The following is a 751-nucleotide window of genomic DNA, read 5'->3' as shown; positions in this document are numbered from 1 at the left end:
CACAGGTGTCCGTTCCCTTCCTTCTGATGAACACAAGCAGCCCGCCGCGCCCTAGGGAGGGGACATTCATTAGCATGGCCAGGCCAGTCCTCAAGGCAGCCCTGCTAGATACGCATCAGGAATGCAGTGAGGTCCAGAGACGGGATGTGACAACTGGGAAGCCCACAGCCTCCGCTGGACAGTAAGAACCGAGTTCTAGGCCAGAAACCACGCCACAGCCCTGCCAGGACACCCCTCAGGCAATGAGGACCTTGTTTCAGCCTACAGGGAGAGCCTTGAAAGTAGACGAGGGTAGCTCACAGGACAGCAGCAGGAGTCTACTCTTAAACTATAATATAGGCCTGTGCCCTATCAGGCTTCACTTTAGGAAAAACAACTTAACCTCTCGGGGCCTCAGTTGCTCCCCTCAGAGAATGGGGATAATAGCATGGACTTCACATGGGTTATTGTGAAGCTAAAAAAATGTAGTTACCCTGTCTCACCTCCAGCTGTCTCCTGAGGTCTGTTGTTGGCCAAGAACTGCATAGATTTTTCTAAACTGTGCTCCCTGGGGAAGCCCATCTTCCTCCTGGAGCAGGGTAAACAGGGGGGGAATCCTTATGCTGCTATAGAGAAGGAAATCCATCCTGCCTCCGACTGATGGAGAAGCAGCCTGGCCAAAGTCCAGCAGGGTGGGTCCTGCCCGTGGGCACACAGACTGTGCCCACGGCTGACAAGAAGGCTGCCTGGCCCTCTGCAGCTCTGCAGTGCA

This window comes from Meriones unguiculatus, chromosome 3 (assembly GCF_030254825.1).
Source record: "Meriones unguiculatus strain TT.TT164.6M chromosome 3, Bangor_MerUng_6.1, whole genome shotgun sequence".
NCBI lineage: Eukaryota > Metazoa > Chordata > Mammalia > Rodentia > Muridae > Meriones > Meriones unguiculatus.
The sequence above is the reverse complement of the archived record's forward strand: the minus strand, read 5'-3'. Positions refer to the sequence as shown.